Genomic DNA, 17,548 nt, shown 5'->3' with positions numbered 1-17,548 from the left:
CCACGCAAGCAATTTCTTTTGTAAGAGAGCACACGTAGCTAATGTATTTTACTCACATGTAAAGTCAAAGGTCCTCGTAAGCGCACTTTAGATTCTACACTGATGCTGAAATCGTTCACATTTCCAGGACAAAAGTTCCATGTTGCGTGTTGAAATTTCATACGCTCCTCATTATACAGTTTTTGACGCATTCATATTTGAAGTGCACACTGAGTTTATACGAGAACAGCTGAATGTCAAGGTCCAATCCGCGCGATGGGTTAACGGAGAGCGCCGGTGTGTCAACCAGCCTTGATTAGGTTTTTAGGCAGTTTCCCTCTTCCCATTACGCAAATACCGGGCTGGTATATGAATCCCGCCTCAGATAATCGTTGTTGTTGTTGTTGTGATCTTCAGTCCAGAGACTGGTTTGATGCAGCTCTCCATGCTACTCTATCGTGTGCTAGCTTCTTCATCTCCCAGTACCTACTGCTACCTACATCCTTATGAATCTGTTTAGTGTACTCATCTCTTGGTGTCCCTCTACGATTTTTACCCTCCACACTGCCCTCCAGTACTAAATTAGTGATCCCTTGATGCCTCAGAATATGCCCTATTAACCGATCCCTTCTTGTAGTCAAGTTGTGCCACAAATTTCTCTTCTCTCCAATTCTATTCAATACCTCCTCATTAGTTATGTGATCTACCCATCTAATCTTCAGAATTTTTCTGTAGCACCACATTTCGAAAACTTCTGTCCTCTTCTTGTCCAAACTATTTATCTTACACGTTTCACTTCCATACATGGCTACGCTCCATACAAATACTTTCAGAAACGACTTCCTGACATTTAAATCTAAACTCGATGTTAACAAATTTCTCTTCTTCAGAAACGCATTCCTTGCCATTGCCAGTCTACATTTTATATCATCTCTACTTCGACCATCATCAGTTATTTTGCTAACGAAATAGCAAAACTCCTTTACTACTTTAAGTGTCTCATTTACTATTCTAATTACGGCAGCGTCATCCGATTTAATTCGACTATATTCCATTATCCTCGGTTTGTTTTTATTGATGTTCATCTTATATCCTCCTTTCAAGACATTGTCCATTCCGTTTAACTGCCCTTCCAAGTCCTTAACTGTCTGTGACAGCGTTACAACGTCGTCGGCGCACCTCAAAGTTTTTATTTCTTCTCCATGTATTTTAATGCCTACTCCGTATTTTTCTTTTGTTTCCTTTACTGCTTGCTCAATATACAGATTGAATTCCGTCGGGGATAGGCTACAACCCTGTCTCACTCCATTCCCAACCACTACTTCCCTTTCATCCCTTTCACGCCCCTCGACTCCTGTTACTGCCATTTGGTTTCTGTTAAAATTGCAAATAGCCTTTCGCTCCCTGTATTTTACCCATGCCACCTTCAGAATTTGAAAGAGAGTATTCCACTCAACATTGTCAAAAACTTTCTCTAAGTCTACAAATACTAGAAACGTGGGTTTGCCTTTCCTTAATCTATTTTCTAAGATAAGTCGCAGGGTCAGTATTGCCTCACGTGTTCCAACATTTCTGCGGAATCCAAACTGATCTTCTCCTGATACTCGTTACGCTAACATTTATCAAGCTTTCTTGCCCTTTCACATAGAATTTACTATAGAAGCAGGCAGACATACACTGATTCCGCCCTGAGGAGAGAATAGGAGACTGATGATATTAAATGGTCAGCCTATAATGTTATGTAAGCTAGCTATTGAATATATATATATATATATATATATATATATATGCGTGTCCTCCCTCCCATCGCCCCCCTCCCCCTTCATGAAACTACGTAAAAAAGCATAAAGAGTAACCGAAAGTTGCACCGATGAATAGATACTACAGCTGTAATGCTATATGAATTTCCATTTTATCTTCCTTTGCGAAATACTACATGCCCTGCCCCCCCCCCCCCCCCCCCCTCGAACCAAGGACCTCGGCTTCAAAAAATGGCTCTCAGTACTATGGGACTCACCTGAGAACATCATACACATCCATGCCCGAGGCAGAATTCGAACCTGCGAGCGTAGCAGCAGCGCGATTCCGGATTAAAGCGCCTAGAACCGCTTGGCCACAACAGCTGGCACTTCGATGGAAAGTGGACGTAGATGAGGATGAGATGGTAGATATGATATTGTGAGAAGAATTTGAGAAAGCTCTTAAAGATCTAAGTCAAAACAAGGCACCGGATGTAGACAATATTCCTTCACATCTACTGATAGCCTTGAGAAAGCCAGCCATGACACAACTCTTCCACTTGGCATGCAAGACGCATGAGACAGGCGAAATTCCTCAAAGTTCGAGAAGAATGTGGTAATACCAGTTCCAAAGAAAGCAGTTGGTGAGAGGTGTGAAAATTACAGAACCACCATTTTAATAAATCGTGGTTGCTACTAAGACAATTTCCATACAGAAGAATAGGAAAACTGGTAGAAGTAGACCTCGGGGAAGATCAGTTTGGATTCCGGAGAAATGTAGGAGCATTCGAGGCAATACTGACCCTACAACTCATTATAGACGACAGATTAAGGAAAGGCAATCCTTCATTCATAGCCTTTGTAGACTTAGAGAAAGCATTTGACAATGTTGACTGGTGTAATCTCTTTGAAATTCTGGAGGTAGCAGGGATAAAATATAGAGGGGTGAAAGGATATTTACATTTTGTACAGAAACCAGACGGCAGTCATAAGACCCGAGAGGCATGAAGTGGAAGCAGTGGTTGAAAAGGGAGTGGGATAGTGTTGTAGCCCGCATCTCGTGGTCGTGCGGTAGCGTTCTCGCTTTCCACGCCCGGGTTCCCGGGTTCGATTCCCGGCGGGGTCAGGGATTTTCTCTGCCTCGTGATGGCTGGGTGTTGTGTGATGTCCTTAGGTTAGTTAGGTTTAAGTAGTTCTAAGTTCTAGGGGACTGATGACCATAGATGTTAAGTCCCATAGTGCTCAGAGCCATTTGAACCATTTTTTTGATAGTGTTGTAGCGTATCCCCGATGTTATTCAATCTGTACACTGAACAAGCAGTAAAGGAAACCAATGAAAAATTTGGAGTAGGAGTTAAAATTGAGGGAGAAGGAATAAAAACTTTGTGGTTTGTCGATGCCATTGTAACACTGTCACAGACAGTTAAGGACTTGGAAGAGCAGTTTAACGGAATTGACTGTGCTTTAAATAGAGGATATACATCAACAAAAGCAAAACAAGGCTAATGGACCCTGAGGGATTCACATTAGGAAACGAGACACTTAGATTAATAGTTGAGTTTTGCCATTTAAACAGCAAAATAGCCGGCCGGAGTGGTCGAGCGGTTCTAGGCGCTTCAGTCTGGAACCGCGCGACCGCTACGGTCACAGATTCGAATCCTGCCTCGGGCATGGATGTTTGTGATGTCCTTAGGTTTAAGTAGTTCTAAGTTCTAGGGGACTGATGACCTCAGATGTTAAGTCCCATAGTGCTCAGAGCCATTTGAACCATTTCTGACAGCAAAAAAACTGATAAGGGTCGAAGTATGCAAGATATAAACTGTACACCGGAAGTGGAAAGAAAAGCATTTCTGAAGAAGAGAAATCTGCTAACGTGGAATGTACATTTAAGTGTTACAAAGTCTTTTCTAAAGATGTTTGTCTGAAGTGTAGCTATGGAAGGAAATGAAACACTGACGATAAAGAGTTTAGATAAAAGGACAATAGAAGCTTTTGAAAGTTGGTGTTACCGAAGAATGCTGAAGATTAAATGGGTAGATCACGTAGCTAATGAGAAAGTACGGAGCAGAATTGTGGAGACAAGAGATTTGTGCCACAACTTGACCGGAAGATGGGATAGTTCGATAGGACTCATTCTGAGACATCAAGGGGTCACTAACTTACTATTTGAGGGAAGTGTGGGAGGTAAAATTTATTGAGGGGGACCAAGAGATGAATCCAGTAAGAAGATTCGGAAATATGTAGGTTGCAGTAGTTACTCGAAGATGGATAGCCTCGAACAGGATAGAGTAGCATGGAGAGCTGTATCAAACTAGTCTTCCTACTGAAGACCACAACAACAACAATAAAAGTCATCGTAATTCGGGTAGACGATACACTTTAGTTAATGAAGCCAAACGGAAATGAACTCCGTATACCTTTTCCGAAAACTAAATGTAATACAGTACTTCTTTCACTCTCAACGTACACTTCTTTTATCGTCTGCCGCTCGGGATTAGCCGAGCGGTCTGGGCGCTGCAGTCATGAAATGTGCGGCTGGTCCCGGCTGTGGTTCGAGTCTTCCCTCGGGCAGGGGTGTGTGTGTTTGTCCTTAGAATAATCTAGGTTAAGTAGTGTGTAAGCTTAGGGACTGATGACCTTAGCAGTTAAGTCCCATAAGATTTCACAAATATTTGAACATTTCTTTTATCGTCTGACAGTTGTAAAATAAGCATTACTGTTTCGGTGTACTGTAATTTTGGTTAAATATGGCATATGTGCTTGATTGTGTATGTGGAATACATTTAAAATATTAGATCTGATCATATGTCATGTTAAAAACTGTAACTTCGTACAAATTTTTGATTTTTTTCAGAGGCCATAACGAAAGGATTGGTGACAAATTGTTTGAGAGTACAGCAGCCAAACACGTTATGCCTTCGTTTAGTTCTGTGAATACAGTTTTTACTCTAGAATCTTGCTACTTGATCGCTTCACTGGCTTGACATACTATACGTGAAAAAAACAACAGGTGGCAACCTTAAATATCATATGACTGCGTAATTTTCATCTTTTAACAGCAATCATTAAAAGCATTTATCGAGAATTCAGGATCTTGTTTGCCGTTTCCCTCGCTTATCGCAGCATTTAATTATAATGAGTACTTTACTAATCATATTGCATTCTTGTCGTAATACTGGTCTGAGATTTTTCTTGCAGTAATTTCAAGAGGTAAACACTTCAAGTGTTCTTAAAATCATAATCAGCAGCTGTAGTAATGTGTTGGTGAAAGCATCCTTGCCGGGAACTGATACACTGCCAGTTTCGATGCCGATGCTGGAAGGAGCTCACAGATGTTCTCAGAACTGATATTTCAAAGTGGTACTTCCATTCTGCAATAATGATGACGTTTCTATTTTAACAGTACAGAATTTTTTTTTTCACTGCAAGAGAATAGCATGTTTCGCTGACATACACTACTGGCCATTAAAATTACACCACGAAGATGACGTGCTACAGACGCGAAATTTAACCAACAGGAAGACGATGTTGTGATACGCAAATGATTAGCTTTTCAGACCATTCACACAATGTTGGCGCCGGTGGCGACACCTACAACGTGCTCACATGAGGAAAGTTTCCAAACGATTTCTCATACACAAACAGCAGTTGGCCGGAGTCGCCTGGGGAAACGTTGCTGTGATGCCTCGTGTAAGGAGGAGAAATGCGTACCATCACATTTCCGACTTTGATAAAGGTCGGATTGTAGCCTATCGCGATTGCGGTTTATCGTATCGCGACATTGCTGCTCGCGTTGGTCGAGATCCAATGACTGTTAGCAGAATATGGAATCGGTGGGTTCAGGAGGGTAATACGGAACGCCGTGCTGCATCCCAATGGCCTCGGAGCACTAGCAGTCGAGATGCATCCTATCTGCTTGGCTGTAACGGATCGTGCAGCCAAGTGTCGATCCCTGAGTCAACAGATGGGGACGTTTGCAAGACAACTACCATCTGCACGAACAGTTCGACGACGTTTGCAGCAGGATTGACTATCAGCTCGGAGACCATGGCTGCGGTTACCCTTGTCGCTTCATCACAGACAGGAGCGCCTGCGACGGTGTACTCAACGACGAACCTTGTTGCACGAATGGTCAAACGTCATTTTTTCGGATGAATCCAGGTTCTGTTTACAGCATCATGATGGTCGCATCCGTGTTTGGCGACATCGCGGTGAACGCAAATTGGAAGCGTGTATTCGTCATCGCCATACGGGCGTATCACCCGGCGTGATGGTATGGGGTGCCATTGGTTACAAGTCTCGGTCACCTCTTGTTCGCATTGACGGCACTTTGAACAGTGGACGCTACATTTCAGATGTGTTACGACCCGTGGCGCTACCGTTCATTCGATCCCTGAGAAACCCTACATTTCAGCAGGATAATGCACGACCGCATGTTGCAGGTCCTGTACGTGCCTTTCTGGATACAGAAAATGGTCGACTGCTGCCCTGACCAGCACATTCTCCAGATCTCTCACCAATAGAAAACCTCTGGTCAATGGTGGCCGAGCAACTGGCTTGTCACAATACGCCAGTCACTACTCACGATGAACTGTGGTATCGTGTTGAGGCTGCATGGGCTGCTGTACCTGTACGCGCCATGCAAGCTCTGTTTGACTTAATGCCCACGCGTATCAAGGCAGTTATTACGGCCAGAGGTGGTTGTTCTGGGTACTGATTTCTCACGATCTATCCACCCAGATTGCGTGAAAATGTAATCACATGTCAGTTCTAGTGTAACATATTCGTTCAATGAATACCCGTTCATCATCTGCATTTCTTCTTGGTGTAGCAATTTTTATGGCCAGTAGTATACATTCAAGAATTACAAGTTGTGTCCATGCTGTAACTTTCGACAAATACATGTCTGAAGTGTGTAGTGAGATAAATGAGTGCTACAAATTTTTGACATCGTAAGTAGTGATACCGTAGCGTATTTCCCAAATCATTGGCAACTGAATTTTACAGGAGCGCCTCTAAAACAAGTCGCTAAGCAAAACCCAACTGCCATCAAACTCTGGATGCCCGTTTTCATGAGGTGACAGCCTCCAAGGATCCAAACCTGGCAGAGGTCTCAATTCAATCTTCCATCAGATCTTGAGTGAAGAGATAAAACGGTGGCAATCTGCAGGAGTCTACAGTAATGAGGGAGGGTTTCATCACCACAGAACACAAAGGGGATATGGTGGACTTGATCACGCATAAGGATACGTTTTCGCTGCAGCCGTGCTGCTGGCAGCTGGCACACCGCTGCTCGTCTGGTGGCTACCTGCATTTACGCTGCACCCTCGCTCGCTCGGGGCAACGCCGGGACGGCGGAAAGTGCAAAATCCTCTTTTCCGATGTTCACGTTGTAAAAACTCTTGGCAGTGTATAAGACTACGTCACGTCGTTTTACGAACTTATTTTTTCTTTAAAAGCTTTACTTTCCTTACGAAATAAGAAAACAACTACTTTTCGCTTCCCGTGATTTTTTAGTTCCGTAGCGTTTCTCAATCGATTTTAAGGAAAATACGCAGTTTAAAAAATCATATTTTTATAAACATGCTACTGTAGCATGTAAGCGCCTTAGCAAACCAGTCACGTTTTCATCATTCGTAACAGTCATTGTGAAATCATTGTATTTGCCAACCGCGTGCACTTGATTTACATATCTTGTACCGAAACGTGTGACAGCTGGTAGCTGACTCTCTGATACGTAATGGACCATATAGATAAAAGAACAAAAAAGTATTTGAAAATGTTGTGGCACAGATATCTGTGGCCGTTCACAAGTAAATGCGAGTTATTGAGAGGTGTGAATGCCGTGCTTACGAAGTTCGCGTGGACTTAGCGTTCTGTCAAACACTGAGAAAAAAAAGGCGAATTACTAGTGATCAGTGCATTTCTACTGTCGGTACCTCCCGCTGTTTTAATGATTCCTGTCTAGAAAAATCCAGATATATAAGAATTTTTACCTCGGTGACGTCCGCTTTCACCGCACAATCATCTGTTATAGTTTCACAATAGGCCGCACTTCACATTACAAAAGGCTAACAATTATTTGTTGTCCACATACTACAACTAGTTAAATGTGCATTACGTATTTGGAATGAGAAGAGACTTTTTCTGTAGATGGACCGTAATGAAAGCTTGCAACATTGCACTTAATTATTTTATAGCTGGAGACGAAAAACAACAGATGCTAAAAGACTTGATTATATTTATGGATGTTTCACTAATACGCAAGATGTTCACTTTTTACATTTTTGCTTTTGTAGCTCTGGGAAACTGTACTACTCTGATCGATCCTAACTACATTTCAAAGAACTGTGCAGAGGTTTTACGAACAGTGATTATTTTAGGAAACTAATGTGATGAAACCAAGGCTCTTTCGAATTTTGTATCTTGTCTTGATAATGCAAACTGCTAAAATAAGACACAGCACAAACAAGAGACGGCACTGGCAGAGTACCTTTGGAGCACAGCATTGCAGGTTAGTGAATCATGGACCGTGGGAATACCGGAAAAGAAGAGAATCGGAGCATTTCAGACGTGGTGCTACAGAAGAATATTGAATATTAGGTGGACTGATAAGGTAAAAGAATGAGGAGGTTCTCCGGAGAATTGGCGGGGAAAGGAATTTTTGCAAACACTGACGAGATGAAGGGACAGAATGATAAGACATCAGGGAATGACTAGGACATCTGATAAGACATCAGGGAATGATTTCAGTGGTACTAGAGAGAGCCGTAGAAGGTAAAATATGTGAAAGATGTAGAGAAATTACAGAGATTGGATTACATCCAGCAAATGATTGAGGACGTAGGTTGTAAGTGCTGCTCTGTGATGAAGAGGTTGGCACAGGAGAGGAATTAGGAGAAAAAAAAGGTGGGAGAGAGAGAGAGAGAGAGAGAGAGAGAGAGAGAGAGGGAGAAATGAGAAACGGGAAAACGGTACACTGGCTACAGTTGCCTGAGACTGCAGTCTTGTGTGTGTGAGTTGTGTTTGCGTGTGTGTGTGTGTGTGTGTGTGTGTGTGTGTGTGTGTGTGTGTGTCTGTCGTCTATTTTTGACGAAGACCTTACGGGCCGAAAGCTTTATTTGCGCCAGTTTTTTTTCCTATCTGCAACTCAGCATCTCCGTTATATGGTTAGTGGCAACGTTCCTTTTCATAACATTGTTACATTACCCATAACACCTTGAATCACCGATCGCTGTTGAGCATCGATGATACTACACAATTGATACTTCATTTGATCATCTCTTCTTCAATACAATATTTTCTCACAGAACCTGAAGTAATTTACCTTATGTATAGACCATTCAACCTTAGAACAGCAAAGACTCGAATTGGAATAAGGTATGTGTGTCCTCATTTGTATTGAATTTGCCGGCCGGTGTGGCTGAGCGGTTCTAGGCGCTTCAGTCTGGAATCGCGCGACCGCTACGGTCGCAGGTTCGAAGCCTGCCCAAGGCATGGATGTGTGTGATGTCCTTAGGTTAGTTAGGTTTAAGTAATTCTGAGTTCTAGGGGACTGATGACCTCAGATGTTAAGTCCCATAGTGCTCAGAGCCATTTGAACCATGTTTCTTTTTTTTTATTCGATTTAGAGATTCTGGATTTTGTTTCCAGGTAGCTCGCCACTCTTGTGAGTAAAGCATATAATCCCTATGGCGACAGCCCACTAAGAAATATTTTAAAGAGTATCTTTGAAATATTTCAAACTCTAAGATATGAAACATTAAAAAAACAGAGAATGCCATTTCCGTAAATAATTTTTTGGATTTTGGTATGAGGAACACTAGAAATTCCAAACGACGTGGAGAAAAAGATGGTTGATATGAAGATTATTATGCTGCAGCACAAGATTTAACACAATAGAAGTAGGAAATGGGAACAAAAGAAAGTACTCTGAATCGTCCTTACAGAAGGTTGGTTGGGAGTGTACCGTCTGTGGGAGTCTGTGAACTGTAATTGAATTGGAGTACGTTACGATGTTTTCACTTGCTACTGACGGTCGACGAAGCAAATATTCTGTTGAAGATATAACATTTTGTAGTGCAGCTTTGTTCACTGACGACGCTAATTGCTGCCGGCAGCTATTTGCTATTTTCGTTCAGTAAATTGGTCATCAATTAGCAGCAGTAAAAAAATTAAGAAAAAGAAAGAGTTGTAATCCAATTGTACGAGAATAATATTTGAAGATTAATACAATGAAGGATTTATCTGCAACTTTCACAGTCACACAAACATATAGCTTGTAAATTGAGAAGATAGAACTTAAGTTCAAGAGATAAAAATGAAATAATCTTAGAGGATACATTTAAGAAACGTGAAATACTGATATTGCAATCGAGGGACGTTTCATGACATGCAAGGTGAATGGTCATCTCAGAGTAGATGAAACTGGAAGGAAGAAGGAGTAGGTAGCCACCACGCGTTAGGTAAAGTGGACCATCTCCATGGTAAATAATGCTCCAAAAGTGTTTTGGGTGTTCCGTGAAAAAGTTGTGTCAACAGCAAGGAGAGCTTCACTGATGTCAACAGAATTCCCGGCATCTTCTGTAAAATGTGCTTCTCCTTTTTGGCTAAAAATGGTCAGCGAAAAGGAGGAAATAGCAGCAGTGGCTTGATACTCTAATAGCTCGTGGATTATCGTCATCTCCAACGACGGCTACGTATATGCCAATATAAGCAAATGGATGAAAGATCTGCCAAACTACGACACATTAAGGGATGAAAGTGGGAACGACGACGGTAAAATACCAATGTAAATCTCTTCTTAGAGCTGCAGTGTAACTATACCATATTATATGTGTAGATGCCTTCTAAAGACCTGATACACTTGCGAGTATGCAATACATCGTTTACACTACAATGTTCACGAAAATGAAAGCTTTTCTTGCTTTGAAATATTTCGAGAACAGGTTAAATGATTTTTTTTTTACCGTCCATAGTAAGACATTCGTATTCAGCGGCAGAATAGTCCATCCTTTCCAGCGCTGTGGAAGCTTCGAAAGTACGTTCTTCAGTTCCTTCAGCAATTCTGTTTTCATTCGAAACACCACTATCACCGGCGTTGGGGACACGAAGGAAATGGTTTACAGCAGGATGGTACCCTTTCCAAGACCCGTTTGTTCACTCTGGCATAAGGAGATGCGATGGGTGCCTTTTTCGAGCAGCCAAATCTCTCAAGCGTAAGTGACAAGCAGCATCCGCACAACGTTAGCATATATTTTACTGCTTTGTATCGCGCTCACCCCTCACAATAGCCTGGCAGAGCAACGCATATGAACTTTTATGATGGGAGGAAAAGCTGAAGAAGTACTCTACACATAGTTCAACAGAAGGGGATACTAACATCTGAAAATTTTAACAGAGCGGTCAAGTTAAAACATCAGTTCCAGAGCAGTAGGTTCCGTGGTTGTGCTTATTACTATATAATTCTGTTGTCTTCATCGACATATTTCGTCACATACAATTTCGGATTTTCCCCATTTTTGACATCATTTTCTTCGCAGATGGTAAACACTACATTCTATTTTCTAGGTTGAGATTTTAAGCCTACTGAGGTCTGTAGTTGGCATTTGGCACGTAAGATTTCCGCTTGTGATGGCCATTTCTTCCATCTGAAAGGGGTATTTCTGGGTAAGTTTCCTTGTTGATTGAATCACCGTGCCACAAGCGCAAGACTTTCCTTACTGGAATATAGGAAAGTCACCTATAACCTGAGGTAGCTCGAAAGTCAAGGAAAAAGACTATGAACTTTGAAGAAGTGTCTTTTATGACGCTCGAATCTAGCGAATATATACTGTCCAGTCACATTAACGGGACCAACTATAAAAATCCTGAAAAACCATCTTAACGAGACCACCTGTCAAAATTCTGAATAACTACCTTTAGAAGAGTGGATCGCCGCGAAACGTGTAGGAAGAGAGTCATTGAGGCTCTGGAAGGTACCGGCAAGGATGTGGAGCCACGCCTACTCCAAGGCTGTAGCGAGCTGCGCTGTGTTTCTCGACTGGGGATCCATGGTTCTAACAGCCCGATCGAGATGGTCCCACAAGTTCTCAGTTGGGTTTAAATCCGGGGAGTGTGGTGGCCAGGGGAATACGGTGAACTCATCGTGGCAGTCTTCCAGCCACGCACGTACACTGAGAGCTGTGTGACGCGTTGCAGTGTCCTGCCAGTAGACGCCATCCTGCCGTGGAAAAGCAACCTGCATGTAGGGGGGACATGGTTCCCACTGGCAGATGCATACATGTGTTGATACCTTCTGAATTCCAGAATGGCCAGATCACCCAGGGGATGCCACGAAAACGATCCTCAGACCATAATGCTCCGACGATTGTTTCAGAGCGTTTACTTTCAGACGTTTCGCGCTATACATGCCAACGGCCACCTGCGGCACATGCAGTGGGCGTCAAGTTGCATTACTGAGGTGTAATTTCCAGTCTTCGTCACCGACAAACAGTAAGCATGGGTGGACGAATCAGGCACCTGCTTTTGCGGCACATACGCAGCAACATTCGATGAACGGTCGTTGTGCAGACTTTGTTAGCAGCCCCTTGGTCCACCTGAGTGGTCAGGACAGCCATGAACGGTATACTTCAACAGCGGCGGAGCGTCATTACTTGTCATGGATTCCCAGCACAGCAGAGCTTGTGGCAGACGTGTAATATCGCAGAGGTAATGTCTCTACAGGCGTAGACCACTGCACAGGACGACCAAAAGTATTTTACCCAAAAATGTCATGTCGCCTTCGCAGAGCCATTGTGAGCGACTGACCCTCTACTGTGAGTCAGAAGCCGCCGATTGCACGTAAGTGTCTGGGCCCCATTTCCGCTGTGACTATTCAGAGGCAGCGTAGGTTTCAGCTGCCTGTGACCGACTCGAGTCAAAGCTTGTTTTCATGTCCGCTGCCACACCCCTGTGGTCTAAGTCCGTTTAATGGAAAATGGTTCACTGGCCTAAACTGCAATAGTGGGTTTTGTAAAGAGACAGTGTTCTTATAGGTGACGAAAATGTTTTCCAAAGTTCTTTTCAAATACAAAGCATTTTCCACTGTAGCAACGTGTTCGAGGGATGAAACGCAACGTCTTTGGCCTGAAGTCTCTATTGACTGGAGTAGAATTGTTTTCACTGCTGAGATTCGAAATAACATGATGATGTTTGGTATTTGGGGCGCTCAACTGCGCGGTTACAGCGCTCGTACAAATTCCCAATCATTGCTCAGCCCAATTTCGCCACTTTCATGAATGATGATGAACTGATTAGGACAACACAAACACCCAGTCTTCTCGAGGCACAGGAAAATCCCTGACCTCACCGAGAATCGAACCCGGGACCCCGTGCTCAGGAAGCGAGAACGCGAGATTCGATATGAGTTCCGATATCCAATGAAGACCTGTCTGGAGGCGCCCCGCCATAATCCCCGACAGCCAGGGGTTATCTATAGCTATCTTCGTGTACTTAGACACTCTGCTAAGGTGCGTGGCGAAAGGTACCGTCTACCACCACTTGCCATTTCCGCTCCCCTTCCACTCGCAACTAGAGCGAGGGAGAAACGACCGTCTGTGCGCCTCCGTATGAGCCTTAATTTCTCGTATCTTAAAGTTTTAAACATGGCTGCGTAGTCAGTGACCGTTAACAAATTAAAGTAAGGCAATTACAGCCCTCGGTCACAAAATTTAAGTTTTTTCACCAGGTTTCGACCCTGGCTAACAGTACAAGAAAGAAACAGTACTTAAAGGTCACGTATAAGATAATTTTTTGACTGAAGCCTAACCGCTTGATATTAATCTTATACGTGACATGTAAGTACTTACACCTTTATATAAAAAATTTTTCCCATAATTTTGTACTCATATTATAGGCCAATTTGAATATTTAATTTTGATGAAGGCACTCATAGAAGTGTCGAAACCTGGTCAAAAGACATAGATTTTGTGACCGATGGCTGTAAGTGCTTTAACGTTTCTCGTATCTTCTTTTCGCGATGTACGTTGGCGGCAGTAGAATCGTTTGGCACTCAGTTTCGAAATCGGTTCTTTAAATTTTCTCAATAAGTTTCTCGAAAATTGCGTCACCTTCCCTCCAGGGATCCCATTTGAGTTCCCGGATCATCTCCGTAACACGTGTTGTTCGAACCTACCGGTAAAATATCTAGCAGCCCGCCTCTGAATTGCTTCGATGTCTTCCTTTAGTCCAATCTGGCACAGATGCCAAACACTCGAGCAGTAATGAGGAATACGTTGCACCAGGGTTCTATACGTGTTCTCCTTTACAGATGAACCACTCTTTTCTAAAGTTCGACTCATAAACCGAAGTCGACATTTGCATGGTCGTGGGTGCCATTTACTTTCATAGCAGGACACCAATGGTTGTCATCCTCTGCATCCTTACACAGCATCGGTACGTCGATGTTATTTTACGCCATTCATAGCTAGCCATCCTGGACTTACATTTCAGCAAGACAATGCCCTCCCGAACATGGCAAGAGTTTCTGCTACTTTTCGTCGGGCTTCCCAAATCCTACTTTTGCCAGCAAGGTCGCCAGGTCTCTCCCTAATTGAGAACATTTTGAGCATTATGGCCAGGGGCGTCACACTAGCTAGTAATTTTTGACCGTCCAAGGTGCCAGTTGAGTAGAATTTGGCACAGTACCACTCAGGAGACATCCTACAACTCCACCAGTCAAAGCCAAGCCGAGTAACTTCTTGCCTTGGGGCCAGAGGTTGACCAACGCGTTATAGTCCTGATCAATTTGTGAAGCTCTTTCATTTGACTAAATCATCCAAATTTTCAGCAATTCCAATAATTTGTTTCTCTTACACGTATGTCACACCTACCGATTACCGACCCATTCGAATAATTCCTTCGTGGTGAGTAGCTTCTTTGTTTTTTTTTTTTTTTCTTTTTGTCTTAGAGAGTACAACACAGTGAGAAAGGTGAGATGTATTTCGGTTGCTGATGCTTCTGACGTTGTAGTCTACTTCGACTGTGCTTATATTTTTTAACTGGTTTGTCTTTCGTTTGCCTTTACGTTACTTTATTGTGGGTGGTCTAAGTACAGGCTTGATACATTTCTTGGATCACCCTCTGTAGCCGATTGGCAAGGCATCTCATTGACAAAATTAAAAGATGTTATGTGGCATCCGCACAGAACCACTGACGAAAAAACGACGAAGAAATACACCGAAAAACATTGCCAGCGTCTCTGACTCCCACGCAGATTACTTGGATTTCTGTCCTTGTATTGCCAGAGGTTTTCCTTGGTTGGTGGATTGAGACGCGATGCCCTCAGCCTCGTTATTCCTTGAGGAGTTACTTGAATGAGAAATAGCTACTCCACAGTCTGAGAAGTCGACAATGCGGCCGGGAGAACGGTATGCTGACCACATGTACCTCCATACTACCTGCATCCACATGACACTACAGGTATTACGAGCCGCAGGGACCAAAATGGCCGGGTGAAAATTCCTATTTTTAGACCAGTTGAAAACTTGGTAGCTACACTTTTAAATCTAGTCAGGCTCTCGAAGATCGATGACGTACGACAGGTATCCCGCTTGGCCCCAGACGCAGCTGAGCGTTCGCGACGGGGTGGGGGGGGGGGGGGTCTATATAGGCCGATTCACGACGATATGCAAAATGTTTAGTTACGGTATTCCGGCTAATAAAAGATTTTGTCAGAAATTTAGCAACTCCGCAAGTATGAAGCCATCGCAAAACTGTACGAAGTTGAAGGAAAAGCGCGATTTCCATATATTTTGTTGTTATTGGTCTGATAAATTTAATAAAACATGTCCCAGACGTCTATCTGCAGTAGTTTTTAAGCAAAGAGGTAATTTCGTAGAATTTTTAATTTATTAACTACGTGGCTCAATTTGTTTTCAAATTCTAGAAAATTACACAAAGTTTTCAATATAAGGAGTAGAGAATTTAATTTTGGAAAAATGATTGTAATAACGTTAACTGAAACAGTATTAATGTGTCAGATAATCTGCTTTTGTAAATACCATACCACACGTGAATTCACGTTAAACCGGAAAAAACAAAGCTCAGTGTCAAGGAAGTTGTACACTGTACGTACAACTTCACAATACATTCACAATAAATGTTCGAAAATATCTCCACTGAGTCCAGTGCATTTAGCTGCACGTGTTGACCAGATTTTGCTGCTCGTTTCAGTTTCACGGTGTTGTTCTTAATTTCTTCTATTGCATTCAAAATGCGAGCACGTAATGCCTCACGTTTATTGACTTTGTCCTCATAAACTATGTCTTTCTTCCATCACCATACACAAAAACCCATTGGTGTTAAATCGGGCGATCTGGGTGGCCACAGACGTGTAGCACCCCGACAAATCCTTTTATGAGGGAAATGATCATTTAAAAGTGTAGTAACGGCGTTGATGAAATGTGTAGGCGCGCCATCATGTTGAAAATACATTTGCAATCACATAGCAAGCGGAACTCCTTCGGGCAAGCGGGGCATTTATTCTTGAAGGAAATGTAAGTACGTCTCGCCAGTTAGACGTTCTAGTAAAATGAATGGTCTAATAAAGTGTGTGTTGATTATACCACACCATACATTTATGCTAAATCGCTGCTGGAAATTGCGTTCACTGTTGCATGTGGGTACCATACGTGATCGTTATGTAAATTTGAAACTTCCCCTTTGAATGCAAAGAAAGACTGTGCTGGTAAACATCTACGTTATTTGATAACAGAAACAGTTGAGTAAAACTGAACATACTCAGTTCTCTCTTTACTTATTCTGATCATTTCTAAACTTACACACAATATTTTAGCGCAACGCAGTCTGACTTTTAATAATCCCTACAAAAGAATAGCCCTGACTAACAATAACCTATAACCGTCATGAATCATTTGCCTCACAAATATCTTCGTCCCCTACTGCAATACAGCGAGCACCATTACTGCCAGCCATACAAAAGATTTTGACTACTGAAGGCACTAACTACTGATTGGCATATAGTTAGCAAATGAAAGATTTTGATAGAGAACAAACAACATATTTACCTGAATAGTGTTCAAAAGTCATTACATCTATTTTGACAAATATCCTTTCTCTGACGTCCTGACCGGCGGCTCAAAACTCTGGCATGTCTCTCACCACGTCCACCACTGCTGGCGGCTATTCTCCAACTGCCCAACACTACTGGCTCTTCACATCCAACTGCCCAACACTACACTAGCGAATATTCCAACAATGAGTCCAACCAGCCACAGACTGCACACAGCGCAGTCAGCGATTTTAATACAGAGCGCTACATGGCGTCGCCAACATAAAAACCTAAACAGTCTACTTACAAATTGTTTATACCGTCTCGAGTAAACTGTGCCTCTTCAGTAAATAAAATGTATTTGTGTAACTGCAGATTAGTATTTAACCAGTTGCACAACTTCTAGCTTACGGCAGGATCTCCCAGACGTAAATGACATACGCCACGCTGAGTGGCCGAGTCCTTCCGGCCAAAGGTTCGAGTCCTCCGTCGGGAATGGGGTGTGTGTGTTGCTCTTAGTGTAAGTTAATTTAAGAAGTGTGTAAGTCTAGGCACCGATAACCTAAGTAGTTTTGTCCCTTAGGAATACACACACATTTGAACATTTTGAAATGGTGTACGTTTTGTTTATGGTAAGGATAGAGAATCTGTGTCCCGTAACATTCGAAATTCTCCACTAATGGTTTGTGCATTCCGAATCCTTCTAGTTGGATAACGTACGCGATATTCGTTAACTGCAGCCGTAGCATTACCATCACATTGGCCATAAATAAACACC

Source organism: Schistocerca serialis, chromosome 2, assembly GCF_023864345.2.
Source record: "Schistocerca serialis cubense isolate TAMUIC-IGC-003099 chromosome 2, iqSchSeri2.2, whole genome shotgun sequence".
NCBI classification, from domain to species: Eukaryota; Metazoa; Arthropoda; class Insecta; order Orthoptera; family Acrididae; genus Schistocerca; species Schistocerca serialis.
This window is presented reverse-complemented; position numbering follows the sequence as displayed.